Raw genomic sequence first — 21,362 nt, 5'->3', positions numbered from 1 at the left:
ACCTGCCCCTTAATTTTTCACTGCAGCATCTGTACTGCACTTTTCTACCCCTGGGAAGGCTGCAAAGAAGTCTGATTTTCTTTCGGCCCTGGGCAATGTTTCTGAGTGCATATGTTAAAAAATGTTGAATTCCCAATGTCCTGTGTTGGAGATGTTGGTGGGGGTGTGTGAGGTTCTCAGAGATGCCCAAGCATGGTGCAGCTTGCCATAATTTGTGCATTTTAGAAGGGAGCCTCACTCATTGACGTTGCCAGCCTTAACTACAGAGGTCTGTCTTGAAGGTACATTTGCAGTTTTTGTTGTAGGAAGAGTGATTAATTCCCATGAATATTCTATCTTTCTATGTTCATAAAGTTTAAAGGTGATATGTTTAGCTATTAGGAACCAGGTAGTGAGCTGTCCAGGAATATAATGAATCCGAGTTATTAGATTAGAATGTTGTCAGGCAGTCACATTTTCAATTTTCTGTAGTTTCTGACATATTATTAGCATAGCTCCAAGATATAACTCAGTGGTGTAGTAAATTGTGGGAGAGTGCCTAAGTAATGGTAGCTTGAATGATTATTTGCAAATATGCTGAACTCACCTCATTATGCCGAAGCTGTGCTTTGCACTTGATTAACTTGTGATATACATTATAAGATCATCCCCAAGGTCCACACTTCAGATGAGTGAGGTGGTCTGTAGGAACTGTAAGCCTTAGGGTGGTCTTCCCCCAAACGTTTTTGTTTTGGACCTAAACGTTTTTGCTGAATCTTTCCTTAGGACTACGAGCAGTTTACTACTGCTATACAGTGCTAAAGTGCATGTGCTTCTTCCCTAAACATGCTTGTGATTGGTGTATACCTGATTGACCTAAGTAATTTACCTGGAAGTCCCTTGTAATGTATTACCCCATGTACCCAGGGCCAGTAAATTACATTCTACTAGTGAGCTTGCAGCACTGATTGTGCCAGCCACAGACGTAGCCTTTCAAACTTGTCTCAGGCCTGCCACTGCACGACATGTGTGTGCAGTTACTGCCACTCCGACTTGATATTTAAAACCTACTTGCCAACACTTAGACTCCCCTTTTATTACATATAAGTCACCCCTGAAGTAGGCCCTAGGTAGCCCTAAGGGAAGGGTGCTATGTAAGTGAAAGGTAGGGCATGCACCTTTATGTTTTGCATGTCCTGGAAGTGATAAACAACCTATTTCCTTGTTCACCACTATGAGGCCTACCCCTCTCATAGGGTAGCATTGGAAATTCCTTAATACTCTTTTAAGCTGTAATTCCTGATCAGAGAAGAGTAGCATTTTGATGTTTCATATGGTTGATAAATCCTACTTACTGGTGGGGCTGGATTTACCTTTACTATTTTAGAAATGGCACTTTTAGAAAGTGGACATTTCTCTGCACTTACTGCTCTGTGTGCCTGACAGCCTGTCCCCAATGCATGTGTGGGTTGGGCCGGGTAATAGTTATTTGTGTGTTCCCTCTAGTCAGCCACAACAAGGACAATGAACTGCATCTGCATTGATCAGCATTCTGATGGGTCATCCTGGGCAGGAGGGAGGAGAGGAGGTAACACTTCACTTTAATGGGTAGGGCCCGATTCACAAAGGTAAAGTTAGACAGAGTCTAACTTTATGACTTTCGGTATTCACAAAGGGCATTCACTACGCATAAATGCCCTTTGTGAGTGCTGATAGTAGTAAAGTTCTATCTACGGTATTCACAAATGGCATTTACGAGTAGTAAATGCCCTTTGTTAATACCGAAAGTCGTAAAGTTAGACTTTTGTCTAACTTTACCTTTGTGAATCGGGCCCATAGTGTCCTGTTTCCCCACAAAGGTCAGATTTGCCCCAATAGCTAGGCTAGCAGACAGGACTGGGCTGAAAGTGGATATGAGCACTTCAGAGAGTTCTTGTGAAGCCACCCACTACATTATGGCACTTTTGGGTATAGGTACTGGGTCTCTGACCCCATCTAATCAGGCACTTTTTGGATATGTAACCAGCGCTACATCTGCTGATTGTCAGAAGGAAATGGTGTGCTGCCAGGAGGGACTGCCACTATGCTAATAGCTCTGCTGTGTTGACCTGCTACTTGTTGAGCTCCAGGAGGTGCTGCCACATTGCAACATGCCTTGCTGTGCTGGCCTGTTGCCTGCTACTCTTGCACTGCATGGAGCTAAGAGTGTGCTTTAAGTACTATCTGGCTTGCCCCCTGTCCTAGAAGTCTCAGGACCATTAAAGACGTCCACTGCACCTGTTGGGCTGCCATGTCTGCCCTTCCAATGAGGATTGTCATGTTTGCTGCTGAATTCTACACCTGCACACATCTGCGCTGTGTGTCGACTGAAATCGTTGTATCTCAATGAAGATTGCCATGTTTGCCGCTGCATTCGAAACCCTCAAATGTCTTTGCTGGGGGGCGACTGAGATCACGGTATCGCAACAATGATTGCAGTCTTTGCTGCTGTATTGTACATCCGCACACGTTTGTGCCATGTGCCGACTGAGCCCGGCGAGTCTGTCCTGCCTGAAAAAGATCCCCCCCCCGGCATGTTGACTTCACCACAGACTTGGCGCTCACAGGCAGCCCAGTGCAGCACACCCCCTTACAATTCTGAAAAGAGGGGCTGACGGCAGCAAACCTTAGGTTGTACGAGAGATACTGTGAATTATGGACGGCTTAGCTTGCTTGGGACTCCCGGTCTCGAGTGTCTGGCAGCAAGCTTGTCTGTCACTAGGTGTTAAGACACTGCTTGATTGCGATCCACTGCTTGGACTATTACTTAGCCCCTATTGGGACTGTAACCATTGGAAGAGGAGCATAAGGGCTCCATCAGCTATTTTTCAATCTGCATGAAAGTATACATGTGATTTTTGTTGTTTTGGTAGTAATTGGTCGTAATTGGTTCTGAATATACTAAGCTATTTTACTAAAACCTGTGTGACGTCTTTTAGTAGTGTACTCATTATGTTACTGTGGGTGTGTGGATGAGTGTGTGTGTTGCACAAATACTTAATAAGCCTGCCTGCTCTGCTCCAGGCTACCAGAGGGTGAGGACAGGTGATCTCAGTGGTGTATCTAGCTTACCCTGACTAGAGTGGTGGGATCTGCCTGGCTTGGGTGTATACCTGCATCAACCAGACACCCCATTTCTAACATGGTTGTTATAGTTCATGAAGCTAAAAGGCTAATGAGCTGTGGTTAGTCCACTTGCAAACACAAGGAGATGATGGACGTAGCGATGAAACTTTCAGACACTGTTGGCGATGGCCCTTTTTGCAGGGTTATCCCCAAACTTTTTGCTTCCTCATCCTATCTTTTCCTGACCTGTCTTTGTTGGTTTTAGGAAGCTGGGCACTTAACCACTGCTCTTCAGTGCTAAAGCGCATATGCGCTCTGTGAAAATTGTATTGTGCTTTGGTGTTTCCATGATTGGAATACTTGATTTATTAGTCAGTCCCTAGTACAGTACACTGTGTATGCCCAGGGCCTTTAAATCAAATGTTGCTAGTGGGCTTGCAGCACTGCTTGTGCACCCATACAAGCAGCCCTTCAAAGGTAACTCATACCTTCTACTGCAGGGTCTGCGCGCAGTTTGTAACTGCCATGTTGACTTGGAAAGTGCCCCCACTTGCCCCGCCCTACCATTCCCTTTTCTTACATATTAGTCACCCCTAAGGTAGGCCCAAGAGACCCCTATGGGCAGGGTGCAGTGTATGTGAAAGGTAGAACATGCCCTTGTGTGTGTGGCATGTCCTAATATTGAACTACTGCCAATTTTGTCTTTCACTATTGAAAGGCTACCTGTTCCCATAGGACAGAATGGGGAGTTCACTTATAACATTGTATAAACATAACTACCCCTGGAAACAAGGTAGGAAAGTAAAGTTTAGTATGCCTGAACTCAGAATGTTAAAATGCATCTTTTAGTGAGGGTGATTTTTACATTCTGTGTTTGAAAATACCACTTCTAGAAAGTAGGTATTTTCTTTCTTAGCCAGTCAGTGTGGCTCTGCTAGGTTTGTGTATTGCCTGTTTGGCTTTTGGATGACAGGGGCTTGGGAGGAGCACTGGCTCCAGAGATCTTGATGAGATAGGGCTGGGCTGAATAGACCTGGGCTGCATTTAGAGTAGGTGGAGGAGATTTCCTTACACCTGAATGAGCCTGGTCTGCCTCTGACAATGCTGTCTCCACCTCCTGCCAGGAATCTGCACCAGAAAGGACAGAACTGGTTCTGGCTGGGCAAAGACACTCTCTGCCTCCAGAGAAACAAAGGATTCTGTGGTATAAATATTGGGGCCCAGACCCCAGAGCTTTAAAATTCTCTTGGACCAAGAACACTGCCAAGAAAAAGAGCTGGGGAAGCTGTGAGGAGGAACTATCACTTTGCTGAGTGCTTTGCTGTGTTGAAGTACAGTGACTGCTTCGGTCTTGTGGAGTTAAAGGACTGGACTGACCTTTCTGCAACTTCTTTATTGAGTATCTCCAAGGCCTGAAATAGAGCTTGCCTCCTGTTCTGAAGTCTCAGGGACTGCAAAGACTTCACCAACCTCTGGGTACCGCTGCTTCAGCTGCTACAGAGAAGGAAAATGCAACTGACTCGGTCACCGACTCCGTCGCTCCGGCACCGCAGACCGCACCATCGCATCTCACACCGTAACCCTGGTCTTACTGACGACAACAACTGTCACCGCCACCACTGAGCCGCTGCTTGCACCATGACCTGTGGGCACCTTCACTTCACCATCCTGGTCTCACTGACGCCGTAGCTGCTCCTGACTTCGACAACCATGACCGCATCATGGCTGGGGGCACCGCTCAAAAGTTTCACAATGCACTGCCTCGTCCAACTCAGCCATCAGGACCGACCGACGCTAGCTCCCGCTAACCGGCTCTGACGCCTGCACCGCAACCTGCCAGCACTGTATCGAGCACCGTCTCGCCCTGCACCGTAAGCCTTGGTCTCCTGACTTCGTCTGGATGATCATCACTGAGTCACTGCCTGCACCGCATCAAGAGGACACCGTACCCTTCACCACTTCCATTTTGTAATGCAACCGTGACGATTGCCACAACCGGCTAGCACCAACGTGTCAGCCGCAACGAGAAAGGTACTGTTACCGAGTCGACGCGGTCAGCTGGAACTGTTAGACTTTGTTGTTTTCAGCATTGTGGTAGCCCCGGATGGAGCTAACGACTCGTGTGAACTGTGTTTCTCAATTATTCGTGCAAAGTATACCTTTTTAAGTACTGTATTGTGGATTTCTATAGTTTTGGTCTTGTTTTAAGTACATAAAATATTGGATATTTTCCTAAAACTGGTGTGGTGTCCTTTTGTAGTGTTTTCACTGAATTACTGTTAATTATATGCAAATGCTTTACACACTGCCTCTAAGATAAGCCTGACTGCTCGTGCCAAGCTACCAAGTGGGTGAGCAGGGGTTATTTGAGAAGGAAGGGTCCCTACTTGGACAAAGGTTAAAACCCTTGCCAACTAGAGACCCCTATTTCTAACGGACATTCACCCCCAGTTAAATATCTGGGTTGAATCCATCATCATTCTTTAGCTCACTTTGCCACCCAAGTTCAGACCCAGCTACATGCAAATCAGTTTTAACCCTGTGCCTCATGGGAACAGTCCAGCCCGAACTGCCAAGGCAGGTCTTCTCTGGACAGAAAACAAGCATCCTGGGAATAGTTAGTCCAGTTCCTGCATGAACCTCAGTTTTTGCAGTGCTGATTTTGAAGTGGTTAGCAAACATCCATTAATAATTTGTTGGTGGATATTTCCTGTGAAACCGAAGTCAAGATCAGCTAGACTTTCGATCTTTAGGATGATTTGCATAACATCAGCATAGGTAAAGGAGCTGAGATTTAAGAGGAGCTAGTGTAGTGAGGTAGAGGTTGAATAGGTTGGGAGCAATGGCTTAACAATGAAGTACACAGGCTGTGAAGTTGAATGGTTTGGAGGAGAAGGGGATTGTGAAATTACCAAAGTGTAATGTATACTGCTTCAGAGTGTTTCCTTGAATTCCTAAGTCATGAATTCTCTCATGGAGTAGAAGCACTGTGTTAAAGGCTGATGACAGATCAAGCAGCAGAGTCACACTACTCAATTTGATATAATTCTTCCCAGTGCCATGACCCAGATGGAAACTATTTTGGTAGTCTAAGAACAATTTATTATTATCAATGAATGCTAATTTTTATTTTGATGCTTATTTGTCAATCAGCTGGTCTAAGAATAGACCATTTATTGTAAGTTGTTATTCAAGGTAGAGTCTTTTTAAGGTCCTTATGGTTGTGTTTAGTGATTATACTCATGCTGTTAACCAGCCAGGAGTCTTTGATGACTTATTTCCTTCGATTGATTGCAGTAGTATAATTTCATTAAAAATGTTATGAGATCCTGATGCAAACGTTTAGCTATAATTGCAGTGCAGGTTTCTTTTTTTATATATGTATATATTTTATTAGCATTTTGGTAATACACAATTCCAGCCAATGCACATATAGTAATACAATTTAGGTTGTTGTCCGGCCAGAAGGGACTTTTCCCAACTGGTTTCCTCATCAAACCAACAGACTGCGTGCTGCAGCTGTTCCACGAGATAGTACAATTTGAGGTCTGGACCCTCCATTCCCCCTTTGTCCCATTCGAGCTTGAGTGGCAAGTCCCACTCTAGTATATCAATCACAAAAAAGAAGGGGACAGGGAGCTGTTAAAAGGTCCAGCACCCTTGCACCCTAGAAGGAATGTTAATATGCAAGGAGGGCAACTCTTCCTGAGAAGGAGATGCCTGTTTGGACTGTGAAGGGAATGAGGGGATCGTCCTTATTGGAAGTAGTGCCCTCACCCCCCCCGTGTGGGTGTCATGCTTCATCATCGGGTTTAGCTCCTCGTGGTGCTGGCGCTGGAATTTCCCACGGGCTCCGCGTGATGACTCTTTAGCAGAGATATTTTGGTACATAGCTGTGATAATGAGTGTGAGTGTGAGGAGGGTAAAGTTGTGAAATAAAGTGATTAACAACTACCTAAGAGGTACCAAAGGATATTTTAATCAGGGGTCCCCTTGGCAGGTTTAACATTTTGTGGACTGTCAGCTTTTGTTATGGAGCATGTAATCTATTGATGGGTGCTGTAAAAGGTCACTCTACACCTTTCCTTAGCCCATAGCTGTTCCACCAGGAACTGGTCCAGCTCCCGAGAAATTCTCCTGGGAATCTCGTACATGATAACATGTAATACATAAAGGCACCGGGCTGTACTACCATTTTGGTCAATGCTATTTTCCCATCAGGGAGAGCTTCAAGGTGTTCCAAAATTTGATGGATGGATGGAGGTTTGCAATCACTCATCGCAAGTTTAGCTCATGATATTGTTGCACCCCGTCTGAGGAAATGTATTCTGAGGTATCAGACACTATCCATTTTTCAGGGTAGTCATGCCTCTGGTAGCAAGGCTACATCTACTCCCTTCAGCTCTCCTACTGGAAACAGTGCAGACTTTGTATGGTATACATGAAGTCCAGAGAACTTTCCAAACTCACAAACGTTCAGGGGGATCCAAAAGGAAGTTACCAGTTGGTGCAGGTAAATCCTTGCATCATCTGCATCGGAATGTAGCAGAGCAAGGACTTTGCCAATACACGTCTGAGAATATTTTGGTCAGCAGTTAGCATGGATAGCAGGGAGATAAGAAGTCACATCTAGTAGATCCTTCCCTGGGTTGGATATCAGCACAACTAGGTCCTCTCTCATTGAATCAGGGATCTCTCCCTGCTCCAGGGCCTTCTGAGACACTGGCAACAGTTTATTGGCGAAAATCTCTGGAAATGTCCTATACAGTTCTGAAGGCAGTCCGTATCCCCTTCGGGCCTTAGCTGTCTTGAGGGAGTCTATATCCGCAGTATCCCCTTCTTTGTCAGTTGGCTCTCAAGGTATGTTTGTTCCTCTCACTCTAGACAAATTAATGGAAGCAAGTACAGGTATTAACCAACCAGATTTCCCAGGCAACCACAGGACAACATGTATACCCTACAGAAATGTTCCCCCAATGTCTCATCGATAGGCTGTTGCAAGTGCACCCCCTAATTGCTAGTATGGGTTTGGTGAGCTTCTCCTGCTTGATCATCCTGGCCAAGATGATCCCCACTCTATCTCCCACCATGTGCAAACAGTGTCTGTAAAAGAGCCTCACACATTTCTCCAGCCTATCCAATAAGTATTAGACCTGCTTTCTGACCTCACCCACTGTGCAGTGCAGGTTATTAAAGAGAAGGATATAGCTCAAAGCTCAATAGAAGAGATTTAGATTCCTCAATGATCCCACGCATGTATGGTGGTTTGAGGAGCAGCTGCCTTTTCAGGAGCTGAAGGAAATCACATACGGTTCAAGTGACAGAGAGGGAGTACATTACAGATTTTGTCTTGGGAGAGGCAAAATCATTCCCGGTGCACTTCCTTATATGCCTGGTTGAGTCCAGAGACTAGTTGAACAGAACTTAATGATTAGAGGTTAGAGAGTAGGCTTCATGCTTGATACGAGTAAGGCTTGTCAAGACAAGTCGAAATATAGGTAGGCAATTATTAATGCATTTTATGGAAAAACTCCGTCCATGAAAGTTTCAGTAAATTCAGTGTTTTCGGGAGAGGATATGTAGGTCAAAGGAAAAGCGTGTGTAGGTTGGAGATGGAGATTATTAGACACATATTGACTCACTTGGAGCAGCTTGGATCTTGTCTCTTTGTTTGGACTGTAGAGCTGCTTTCTAAACAATGGGAAGTTCACCTCACTTTGCTTTTGGCTGGATGATCATTTTTGAAGCATCTTATATCAATAGGGATGGGTCACCATAGAATGAGAATGAGTGGTTACTTAGCCACCACATATGATCATGGATGTTGAATGGATTTTTATTCATTGAGATGGTGTTTGACACTTTGCAGGTGAGGACGTGAGAGGATTTTAGGGAGGGGAAAGTACAGTAGACTTAGTTAAGAGTTCAGAATGTGGATTTGAAATTTGGGGGTCAAGTTCACACTGTAGCATGCTTTACCGTAATACAACTTGGTGCTAATACCAATTCAGGTGCAAACTCCTAAATGGGGCAGTATCTTCCATGTGCTAAGTATTTAGTTAATTAAAATATTTTTTTTAGAAAGCATGGTACCAGTAAACTCGTTGTGTAATACAGAAACAGAACAAATATACAAAAAGCCTAACTTTTCTAAAATTAATACTTTCAATAAAAAATAAAACACTCACAAACTATTATGCCTAGGTTCACATCACACTTTCTACCTTATTTGAAGCCATAGAATAATAAAACAAAGTCTTTTCTTAATATAATTAATAGCAAACAAATGTCACAAAGTAATTAACGCAATTATATTTGAAAATATTCCAGTATGATTACATAGGAAGTTAAATACTTTCTATTTTCGGCCAGTGTATCCGGACATAGCAACTTATAGCGAATATTGGTTGCCATTATGGAACAGTAACATCTAAAAAGTAAGTATGGGCTAATTTTGCGAATCTCGCGTTCGCGAACTTTGCAGATTTGCGAACTCGCAATCCGCAAAATCCGCGAATTCCCGCGAATTTGCGGATTTTTCTTTTTTTTTGTGTTCGCAAGGGTTTCTGCCAGTTCGCGAGGATTTGATACTAGTTCGCAATTGCGAACTTACTTGTCGGCTCGCAACGGTCGCGACTATGTTGTTTCTACGTCTGGTTCATCATCACAGCTTCCCAGCACCCTCTGTTTCACCACTGCCACCCTCTCTTTGACCCATGCCACCCTCTGTTACATCAATGCCACCCTCTGGTTCATCATCACTGTAGAAGATGGGGGGGGAAAGCAAGCACACCTGCCCTGCTTCAACTGACATGAATTAATTTGGGGTTAGTTTATTAACAACACCTGCCCTGCCCCAACTGACAATAATGAATTAGGGGCTAATTAATGTGTCACTGAATTTGAAGTTCCAGCCTGGCACCTGCTTGTCTGCTCCCTTAGCTGTAAATCAGGACCTTTGTGGCATACAGTTAAGGTCAGAGCAGGGTCACACAATAGTTGCAAGTAGGCAACCGAATTCTGGAGGGCCCCCTCAGGAAGCACAACAGGGAATCGTTACAAATCATGAGATTGACCTTTTGCACCTGCTCATTTGTTTTGCTTTTGCAAAAATCGGTTTTCGGTAATTTCGCGCTATTTGCGAGGCTCGGCGTCGTGCGAAACCGACCGCGGAAGCCGCCAATTCGTGCGAATGAGCTTTATATTTTTTTGCGGCGCGTTGTTGTGCGAGTTTTTTTGCAGTATTCGCGAGCCGCTTGCAGCGCAACACGCAAATTTACCCCAAGGTTGAGTACGGGCGCGGCCATTTTGTTTGCGTGACGTATTTCTGTTTCCGCCCGCGATGTATAATCTCGCGACGTAAGCGCATTGCGAGTACAAGTTTGCACGAGATCGCGACGGAAATCGCGTGCGAACGTACTTTTACGTTCGTGAACGGGCGGCCATCTTGTTTTTCATTCATTTCCTGTGTCTGGGCATGGTGTTTAATCCTCTTGCTATCTTTGCCATCCTTTGCTTGTTTTCAGTTTTTTTCAAACGATTTTGCTTCTTATCTATCCCTCTCTTTTCCTAGCTGTATATTTTTGTCTTTTCTGCTATTTTTGTTTACTTTTAAACCACTTTTTTAAACACTTTTCTTTTCTTCTTCCCTATCCTATTCTTTCTTAATTTTCTACTTCCTACCTTACCTGCCCAGACCATGGTGAAGCCAGGTGCCGTGAAGCTGCCCAGGCATTTGAGGGCCGCAGCGGCGGCGGGGAGGAGGAGTCCTGGACCCCGTGCCAGGACAGCATGCGGGCGATTGAGGGGGGAGCAGGTGATGCGACGGGAGATATTCAGCCCGGAGGAAGTGGGCGCGCTGGTCTACTTCGTCCAGCGCCGCCTGCCCAGGACCATCGCGGGAGGCGGCAGGATCGCGGCCGGCGGCTACAACATCCGGGAGCGCCGGAAGCGGTGGCAGAAGGTGTGCTGGGCCATGTCCCAACTCTCCGGGGTCCAGCGCACCTACAGCCAGGTCACCCACCGCTGGACGGACCTCCTGGACCGGGAGCGCGACCTGCTGGACCAGCTCGGCTTGGAGATCCCCGGGCTTGGTGAGTAGTAGTAGCTATTTCACCACTCACTACTATGTTTTCTCCTGCTCTGTGTTGTTGTTGCATTGCAAATATTTGTTTTTTACATGGAGCAAGCCAATAATGCTGCTGACGATTACATTGTAGTTAAATTATATTTCAAAATCTTCTGTGCATTTCAGGTGCAATGCTCTCCTTCTCAGTGGCGTTGCTACTATGCTTATTTGTTTTCTATTTTGTGGTCTCATTGGCCTGAGTAACAATTATGTATGAGTGTACTTTACAGAACTGCGTAATGCTAGACACTAGGGGGCAGATTACATTTACAAGCCCTTGCGCCACGTTTACGTTGCCTTGCGTGACGCAACAGCGGCGTAAATGTGGCGCATCCCTGCGAGTCATTTACAGCGTGACGCATCTAGGGAGATGCGTCACGTTATAAAGCCATGGGCCTGCGCCACAATGGGTGCGTTCCTAGTATTCAGGGTGGGCGGTCCTGCGGCTGTGCGCCTCGCAAAAGTGCCTGCGTGAAATCTACAAGATTTAACGCAGGCACTTCTGCGACGCTGCTACGTCAATTCAATTCCTTATGCCTGCTTGAAGCAGGCGTAAGGACTGACACAGCATGTTAAGTATTGGGTGGCCCTGAGCATTACTGGAGTTGCATTGCGTTGGCGACGTGACTCCAGCGATGCGCCGCTCTTACGTGACGAGATGCGTCACGCAAGTGCCTACCCTTGCGCCAGGGCGTGCCGCATTGTAAATTAGGCGCATCTGCCGTGTCGCAAGGGTAGTTTTGCATGACGCATTTGATCTGGCGAATCTCTGAAGATGCGCCAGAACGCGTAACTAAGTATGCCCCTAAGGGGCAGAATTGCAATTACCGTCGCATCCCTGCAAAGTAGCAGGGATGCGCCAGTAATTGTGCGGCCCGCTACCACCACCAAACATGGTGCGCCGTATTTGCAATGTGGCGCACCATGAGCCCAAAACGTCACCAAAGCTTTACTGCTGGAGTGGCGTCGCAACGATGGCGCAGCTCCAGCAATGCTCTGGGGTACCCTATCTCCCCAATGCTGGGTCAAGCCGTACGTCTGCTTCAAGCAGGTGCAGGGTTTGTGTGACGCATCATTGTCCTAAAGGTGACTGATTGAAATTTTGTCGATTTCCCTCAGCCACTTTTAGGATGTGTTCCAGCGCAGTAATGCCCTCCCTTGCGCCGGAACGTCCCCTGATGGCGCAGGGCTTTATAACGGGATGCATCTCCCAAATGCGTCACGTTGTTATTATATTATACGCCGCACCATGGCGCCTCTTTTGTTTAGCTGCTGCGTCACAAAAGTCACGCAAGAACGGAGCAAAACAGCTGCAAGTGGCTTAAATCTGCCCCTTCCTTTGTACCCCTGACAATAAGAAAAATAGTGGCGGTGGATTGATAGTTTGACTATTTAAATGACTGGTTATGTAGCAGGCGACTGTTAGTGTTGTCACTGATGTGACTGAAATCACAATGGAGTTTGTCTGTCACTTTGCGTCTTGCCTGCGGACTGCTGCCTGCCAGTCCTAGGTGAACCTTTCAGTATTTTGTTTAGTGAGTTACGTGACTTTCGAAGTCGCAGGTCCGCAAATCAATGAAAACTAACCCTAATCAATATAATTTCGCGGAAATATTTTGTTATTGTTGTTTTGAAATGTTTTATTTGGTTGACATTGACAAGCAACAATCATCCATGTTTTCTGTTCTTTCTTTCATGTTGTACGTCAGCTCCCCCCAGGGGGGAGGGGACACAGGAGCAGCAGGCAGCGGATGCTGTTGAACAGGGCCAGGATCGGGCAGGCGAGGGCTCCTTTGCTGGCCCCAGTAAGTTTTCATTTTAGACTAGTACCTATTTTTCCTAGCGTTCCTTATTTGATTTTTTCAAAATCGTCTTTGATCTTCTTGTAGACTGTATCTAAATTCTTATCCTGCCTCTACTATGACTCCCTGTGGTATTACTAGATTATTCTTATTAGTCTGTCTGTATAGCTAACTAAGATTGCACGGTTGGCGAAACTCCCATTCTAGTCAGCAATAGCTCTATCAACTTAGTGCAGTGCAGTCCTCTGGGATTGTCCATAATGTCTTTTGAAGTGTTCTATCTGCTTTGAAAATTCCCAACTATAAAATTTGAATGACCACCAAGAAAGAATAAGATACTACCTTTTGGTTTGGATAGGAGGACAATCCATACCACTACTGTTGAGGGGACAATTCTTCTGCAGAAACAACTATGGACAATAAATAGTGCATTGCTTATCAATTATAATAGGCGCTGTTAGAGTTTTCACATACCTCTGTGATAACAGACTTTGAACCCCCAATGTCCTTACTGAGTGACTACATAGTGTGGCACAGTCATTTACCCCCCGAATTCATCCATGATTGATCACCAATGATGATTATCCAACGTAGCTCAAGAGTACGGAGTCAGAGTCAAGAAGTGTCAGAGGCACGGACTCATGCTTGCAAAAATTGCAAAACCTTTCGCTCAGTCACTCTAGTCTGGACCAAAAAAGACAGAGTCTATTTAAGTTTGAAAGCTTTATTAAAAGTTAACACATTTATTAAAATGAAGTCATAATAAAAAAACTAAACGTTTAACTGAGACTGGAAAAGTGGTTAGTGCTGACGATTAATTGAAGACATTTCTTGTGGTCGAGCCGAGCTCTCACCTTGTTTCAACTTGATCTTGTTGTTAGAAGTCCATCTTCTGTCTGTGTGGAGAAAAATGGTGCGTGCTAAAAAGCCAGCCTTCATCAGTTGTGCCAAAAAGTGCAGCAAGACAACACCCTTCCCTGGAAAAAGGGACATTTTTTTTTACTTTAGAGTACACAGTCACAAATTACATTGTTTTCACATGTCTTCATTCCTAGACCAAATACTAGTGAGTGGTTTATTCTAACATTCTTAAATATACTTTGTAGGTGGAACATCTGGTGGCGGGGCCAACACGGAGGTGGTGGTGCTCGACACGGAGGCGGAGGGCAATTCCTCAGGGGAGGATGCGGCGGTTCCAGTGCCGGCTGTGAGAGTTCAGACGGTGGTGGTGGCGGGCAGAGGTAAGCTCTTATATATTCCTTACATATTGAGATTGAAGACGTGGCTGGGAAGGAAAGGATATGAGATGCATGGCTGGGTGAATCATGAAGCAATGATTGGTGGAAGGACAACAGCCTGGGTGGGTGACACAGAAACTGTATGTGTCCATAATATACCTGGATCATGCTACTATCTGACTCTTAGATAACATATGTGTATCTAGAGCAGGGGTACTCATAGTACGGCCCGCGGGCCGGTGGCGGCCCGGCAAGCCTTCCTTGGCGGTGCGCAGACCTTGCAGACAATCACTGCTCCCCCGGCCCCCACAGAGCAGAGGCTTTGTTGTATTTCACCTGTTAGCGCCCCTGCATCTCCCCTCTGACAATCACTGCTCCCCCGGCCCCCCCAGAGCAGAGTGGAGATGCAGGGCCACAAAGAAGTGAAATAGAACAAAGCCTCTGCTCTGTGGGGCCGGGCAAGCAGTGATTGTCAGGGTGGCGATGCAGGGGCCCTACAACAAACAAAGCCTCAATAATATGTTAATTGTCTTTTAAAGACCTGTTAAGTACTTTGGTATGGCTGTCTGTGTGTGCGCATTGAGGAAGCTGTCTCAGCCCGGGCTGAAGGCTGACACAGACAGACACACACACAGTGAGATGACAGAGGGGGAGGGAGAGGGAGGGCAGGAGGGAGAGAGAGATGGAGAGGGAGGGCAGGAGGGAGAGCAGGAGGGGGAGAGATGTATGTAAATGCTGGGTCTGGTGGCTCAGTGGATGAAGGCATCTGCTGCAGGGACCTGTGTGCAACCTCATGGTCACAAGTTTTCGTTTTGCTTTAGCCCCGCCCCCTCTGACTCCGCCCCCACCAGTGCGGCCCTCGGCCACAAACTACACTGTAAATTTAGCCCCTGAGAGAAAGTTTGTGAGTACCCATGATCTAGAGAGAGTAGACGGTCAGTGGATGAACTAAGTGTAACTTTGAAGAGCATGTAACACAGCACCCGCACGTCCGTTCCAGTGTAGGAAAGGCAAGGAAAAGAAGTTGTAATTTTGTCCAAATACTACCATCAATAGTAGCAGTAGTTTGTATTTCAAGCACAGCATAGATCCGGTTATTACGGTGGCCACTCCCTACCTCTCTTAATAAGTTTAGTAGTACTCAGTCATTCATGTGTGGATGTATCACTGGTCACTCAATAAAAAGCAAAGCACCTAAAGTCATCCCATATGTAAGCAAAAACATCCCATGTGAAGTGATAGATAATCAGATTATTTATCTTCTTCATTTTTTCATTTCTAGTACTCATTTGCACTGTATGGTGAAAGTTAAATTAATTAAGCAGTAGCCCTTGTAACAGAGTATTCTCAGTGCCACCCGTAATAGAAAAGTAAGAGCTTCACCACCTGCATGTACTGGACCGGTACAGTAACGCAAGTCTAGGTCACTCATCATGGCGTGCGTCTCTTTTTCTCGGGTGCAAGTTCACTGCGCTGGCATTATGCCGGCTTGCAGAAGATAACGTACCAATTTTCCTAAACAGGAGACAAGAAGAAGAATAAGACTGGTGTACTTTCATAGTCGACTCCAATGGAAGTCCATAGTGCTCGTAGAATTTGTTCCTTAAACTCCCACTAATGTTAGAGCAAGGATGAAGAAGTGGGAGGTTAGATAGATACTGGCCTCAATAGTTATGTAATGCGCTTGCAAGTTGCTAGTTGTACTGCAACACAAATTTCTGCTGAATGATTGAGTTAATCTTAAAGAGCATTGGTTACAGACTATGTCTTTCTTTCTTCATATAGATGCTCCTTCCAAACAAACAAGGAGGAAGGAGCTGGCTAGAGCGGCCCGGCAACGGAGGATCGCTGCCACTGTTGCAGAATATCGGTGGCTGGTAGCCCTGGAGGACGACGAAAGTGTGCAGTCGACCACAACAACAACGTCGTCTGCATCGGCCTCCGTGCCCCCACGGGCTGCCACCCAGCACAGTGCTCCAGCCAGACTGAGCCGGGCTGCCAAAGCCAAACGCCACCGCCGAGCAGCAAGGATAACAGCTGCCTCTCACAGCCATTGTAACTGCAAGGCACGCCTGCGCCGCAGTACCCTGAGGGTGTCCCGCCTTCAGCAGGAGCTCCACCACTTCACAAACGTGTTGGAGGGGCTCCGCGTAGAGCACGCCTTGCTCCGCCAGGAGTATGATGCCCTGGCCCAAAAAGTAAACAGCATCCACCCATAGTGTCCCTTGCCCCTTTTTTAGAGACTTTTGGGGGGTGGGAATCGGGAGTTGGGTTTGGGACTTTTAAAGGACAACCGTTGGGGTTAGGGAGGGTCTTGCAGGAGATTATTTTGTTAGGGATATAAATATACTTTTTCAAACTTTATCTGAGCATACCTGTTTTTTACTGCTTGCCTGGTGGGTGGGGGTTTAACAGTAACTTTGTTTTCCTGAAAGTTTAGTTCCATTTTCTTCCTTTAAGTGTAAATGCCCAAATGTTTTCAACACTAAGTGCCTCTCACAGAGTAAGTGAAGTGAATTCAAGAGTCCTAGGACTTTAGTAGTACTACCGTCAGTCTCTCGTCTCTCCTAATACTCCATTGTACTCCCTCCCACTAATCGCTTATCTTACCTGTAATTTGTGTTTTAAAGTAGGGCTAGACCCAGGGCTGGCTCCAGGGGAAACAGCGAATAAGGTTGGTGATCTTGGGCGGATAAAATTTCCTCATAGCGGTGGTACTAGTGGTGTGACACAGTGGCAGTTGCATGCCTATGAAAAAAAAGAAAATGAAATCTGGTTTGTCCTCCTGAGCAATACAACGGTACAATAGAGAATATAGCAGGTGACAGTACACTAGAACAGTGCCACATTGTAGCCTAACAAATGGTAAAGTATAACTACTAATTCGGTTGAAGTTCTTTGACATTAGCCATGGGTCTTTGTCAAGCAGAGTAAGAATATATCCTCGGATTTCTTCACCAGCCTGTTGCTATCACCTTATCCTCCCCAGCAAGTGTGTGGATTTATTGCTGTAATTTAGTCACACATCAATCAAAACCACACAGCCCGGGGGAAGAGGGTTAGGGTTTGAAATATGGATGGTTACGGGGGTTTTTGGGAAAGGTTTTGGGAGACAAGAAAAAATAGCACAGCATGGACAAACAATTGTGAACATAAACAAATCTTTGGGTACAAACCTATCCATCAATCTTTGAAAGTGCATGCACTACTGCATGCATGTCAGTGAAAAGTAAGTAGTACTTTCGACAACTGTGGAAGAAAGAATGCGACAGTACAGGGCGTGTGTGGAAATATTGATAACTATATTCAACATAAGGTCTCTGTTGCCAGATACCTGAGAGCCTTGCTGGTCACTATAAATCCATTCACAACACTCAATGGGGTTGGTCTGGAAGGTATAGTAGATAGAAAAGGAGAAATTGCTCTTTTACTAGGTGTCCCCCTCACTCACCAGGGTTGCCCCTTGGTGACATGCTTCATCATTGGGGCCATCCCAGTCCTCTACGGGCTGGGGCGTGCTGCGACTTGCGAATTACGTAGGAGCACTTACAAATGACTATGTGTGGTGCAGATGTGATAGTGGAGTGGACTAAGTGATGTGTTAAAGGATCAATTTAGAAGCAGAGAGAGATCCAAGAAATGCAGTCACAGTCCTAGAAAAACACAATGGATACTGTATCTGTATGTTGTTGTAGTTGTCCTGTTGAATTTGGTAAGTAAGTTGCATGCAGGTAAAAAATCCTCTTATTAGCGGCACTCCTCCATTGCAGCTGACGCTTCGTCCATCGATGTTGGTCACCACCAGACGACACCCTGTAAAAAAAGCACAGCATGGACGAACAATTAACATAAACAAAGCTTTGGGTACAAACCTATCCATCAATCTTTGAAAGTGCATGCACTAGTGCATGCATATCAGTGAAAAGTAAGTAGTACTTTCGACAACTGTGGAAGAAAGAATGCGACAGTACAGGGCGTGTGTGGAATTATTGATAACTATATTCAACATAAGGTCTCTGTTGCCAGATACCTGAGAGCCTTGCTGGTCACTATAAATCCATTCACAACACTCAATGGGGTTGGTCTGGAAGGTGTCCTAGCCCTAGAAAAACACAATGGATACTGTATCTGTATGTTGTTGTAGTTGTCCTGTTGAATTTGGTAAGTAAGTTGCATGCAGAAAAAAAATCCTCTTATTAGCGGCACTCCTCCATTCCATCTGACGCTTCGTCCATCAATGTTGGTGACCAGAAGACACCCTGTCCACTCCCTGCCTGGCGGATGCTGAATTGCGGCTCGCTAATGTGAAGCCTTTTTTCCCCATTGCACAGACTGAAACCCGGACTGTAATTATTCAACGAAAAACAGGAAGTGATATAATATTACAACACCACTGATAAATAAATATAAGGTATGTAGGCTGTGGAGTGCAAAAACTCACACTTTGATTTTCCTAGTAGACAGTACAATATTTTTGACAGTGCGTACTCTGTCTGAGTCACCTTTTGAAGGATAAATAAGTATGGGCAAATTAATGTAGCGGATCTTTCCCCTCAAGCTAGGTGTACTGTAAACTGTGTTTTAGAACAAAATTAGATCTTCCCAGCAGTGCTCCCACCCAGACCCTTACTAAAGCCAGTCGCAAAAATGTAGAAGACCCCCAATCAAATCGCAAAAAACGAGGCCTAGCAGAAAACTGGTGACAAAACGTACTTTGAAAGTAAAAGAAGGCCCAAATACCCCCTTACCCACCGTGGATTGCATTCAAACCACTTGCAAGCAACCAAGCAAAAGTATCCATAGCCAGCATCGCTCCAAGACTCAAAAACCCCCCCACCCAAACACATGCAATAGAAAAACTGCTAACCCTAACGAACCCTAAGTTAAGAATAGTGGCAAAGGCTTTCTTTAACTAGGCCAAATCCCCCCTTTCCCACCATGGATTTTCTTCAAATGACTTGCAACCAAAATTACACATTCTCGCGAGTGCTCTAAGACCCCAGAACTCAGTTGCAAAAATCTAGAACACCCCGAAACACATGCAATCCTGCTGCTAGGGCTAACCCTAACAAACCCTAAGTTACAAAAAGTGCCAAAAGGCTTTTCGGCGTGGATTTTGTCCCAACCACTTCTACCCGGTATTAGACCTTCCCAGGAATGGCCCAAGAGAGACCCGCCAACCCACCCGCCAAAAAGCATAACACCCCCAAACAGGCCAAAAGCAACATCTCCTACTTACAATATTTCTCGGCCTTCGGGCCAAACGCGCTGCGTAGCTAGGCCATAAGTCCGGTTTGCCACCACGGATTTCCTGAAAAGCAAATGCAATCAAGATTAGAGTGTCCCAGCAGTGCTCACAGACCCCGAAACCCACCCACAAACACAAGGAAGCCCCCCAAACAGGCCCCCGAAAACGCTACATTGAGCAAAATATCAGAAATAGCAACAAAAAAAATCAGCCTGGATTTTGTCCCAACCACTTCTACCCGGTATTAGACCTTCCCAGGAATGGCCCAAGACCCGCAAACCCACCCGCCAAAAAGCATAACACCCCCAAACAGGCCAAAAGCAACATCTCCTACTTACAATATTTCTCGGCCTTTGGTCCAAACGCGCTGCGTAGCTAGGCCATAAGTCCGGTTTGCCACCAGGGATTTCCTGAAAAGCGAATGCAATCATGATTAGAGTGTCCCAGCAGTGCTCACAGACCCCGAAACTCACCCACAAACAGCCGGAACCCCCTCAAAGAGCACCTCAAAGGCAAGCAAGTCAGCAAAAACACAAAAAAAATTCAGCCTCGGATTTGGTCCAAACCACTTTTATCCGGTATTAGAGCTTCCCAGCAATGGCCCCAGAGCCGTCAACTCACCCGCAAAGAGGTAGAACAACACCCCCACAAGTGCTGAGTCTTTCTTCATTGGGCGTAAACCAGCCCTCTGCTTTGATGGAAATAGGAGTCTGGAGGAGGAGGATAGAGGAGCATGTTCTTCTGAACTTGTGAACCTGAGGAATGCAGACTGCGGCACCTTCAAATCAATTAGCAAACAAGTGAAGACAGTTCTGCTGATGGGCTTGTTTTTGTGATTATCTGATTAAAGTTTGAATTATATTAACTGTGCACAACAAAGAAAGACAGACACACAGGAATAAAAGTGAATAAGGACGAAAAAGAAAGTTATTGATTCGTTGTCTCATTTCCAGGGCTCGGTATCACGGTCCATGAATAAGAATAAGGATTCGTCATCATACTCTGCGAATTCAGGCAGGGTGAGCTCAGGGTCACCTGACAGAGAAGAAATTCCCTCATCTATGTTGCTGTCCACCTCGTCTTCATCCGGCGCGCTTTCTCGTACTCTGAAATCTGGTGGTATGAGGTGCTGATTCATCTTGATCATTGTTAACCTCTCCACATTTTTGGGCGAGAGGCGGCTCCGTTTGGGAGTTACAATGCCACCAGCAGCACTGAAAACACGTTCAGAAGACATGCTTGCGAGTGGGCAAGACAAGTAGTTTAAAGCCAGGTTGGTGAGCTGTGGCCACAATTCTTTTTTCCCATGCCAATACGCCAATGGGTCAGCATTAACATAGACCTCTGTTGAGTCATTCAGATAGTCCTTCACCATCGACTCAAGGTTCTCTTCCAAGGTTCCTCCACTTTGCTTAGCTGTTGCTGTGACCTTTTGAGAACCAAACCCAAGCCGAGCTAGCCAATCCTCTTCAGCCTCCAATGTTACTGTTGTGTCTGGTGGTGCAGATGATCCGGTTGCCGGTCTCTTTAACGGCTGAGAGGTCACTTGTGCCGCAGCCACAGGTGCAGAAGTGGATTGTTGTGACTGGGGATGGCCTGCTGATGCTGATGTACTGCCTTTTCCTTCAATTTGCTGCCGTTCTCTTTCAAACCTCTTGGCTGAGGAGACTATCCACTGTTTGTACTTTGTAACATCTTCATCAGCAAAAGGAAAGAATGCTTGGCCTGCCAGCACCTTTTTGTAGCGTGGATCCAGAATAGTAGCACAAATGTAATGCTGGTTTGAGTGGATCATTTTAAGATGTTCATCAGCTTGTAGGTGCTCTAATAATTTCTCAGCCAGAACAAAAGGGTCTTGGTTT

At 45.7% G+C, this 21,362-nt stretch overlaps 1 protein-coding gene across 2 annotated transcripts in view; it reads left to right on the top strand.

The window, feature by feature from the left end:
* Positions 1-21,362, top strand: part of LOC147727489 (alcohol dehydrogenase 1-like) — a 256,534-nt gene that overhangs the window by 143,647 nt on the left and 91,525 nt on the right. The window lies entirely within an intron of this gene.

This window comes from Lissotriton vulgaris, chromosome 3_1, assembly GCF_964263255.1.
Source record: "Lissotriton vulgaris chromosome 3_1, aLisVul1.2, whole genome shotgun sequence".
NCBI lineage: Eukaryota > Metazoa > Chordata > Amphibia > Caudata > Salamandridae > Lissotriton > Lissotriton vulgaris.
The sequence above is the reverse complement of the archived record's forward strand: the minus strand, read 5'-3'. Positions and strand labels throughout refer to the sequence as shown.